Source organism: Octopus bimaculoides, chromosome 23 (assembly GCF_001194135.2).
Source record: "Octopus bimaculoides isolate UCB-OBI-ISO-001 chromosome 23, ASM119413v2, whole genome shotgun sequence".
Lineage (NCBI taxonomy): Eukaryota > Metazoa > Mollusca > Cephalopoda > Octopoda > Octopodidae > Octopus > Octopus bimaculoides.
Genome location: NC_069003.1, coordinates 25365494 through 25365933, shown reverse-complemented (window position 1 = coordinate 25365933; position 440 = coordinate 25365494). Strand labels below are relative to the sequence as shown.

At 27.5% G+C, this 440-nt stretch overlaps 1 protein-coding gene across 1 annotated transcript in view; it reads right to left on the bottom strand.

The window, feature by feature from the left end:
- Positions 1–440, bottom strand: part of LOC106876510 (vacuolar protein sorting-associated protein 11 homolog) — a 65428-nt gene that overhangs the window by 20712 nt on the left and 44276 nt on the right. The gene's annotated exons all lie outside the window — the stretch shown is intronic.

Sequence of the window (440 nt, the reverse complement as noted above, 5' to 3'; positions counted from 1 at the left end):
ATAGATAGATAGATAGATAGATAAATAGATAGATAGATAGAGAGACATATACAGGGTGTCCACAAAGTCTGGGTACATGGGGATTAACACATACTTTAAGAAATTATTATTTCTTATATTTAATTGTTTATGTTATGATTTTATTTACTCCATGTACCCAGACCTCGTGGACACCCTGTAGATAGAGGTAGATGGATATAGATAGATAGATAGAGTGATGATGAAGTTATCTTTGTTCAATTAGGTTTCAGATTTAATAATCAATGCATCAAATGCATATGTAGAGTTCTATATTATTTAACTATGATTGTTTCAACCTACAAATGTCTGTGAGTGTGCTGTATGAGAAAGAGAGATAAGAAAACAAACATAGAAAACATAGTAAATAAATACTCAAGTGTATATATATATATATATATATATATATATATATATATATA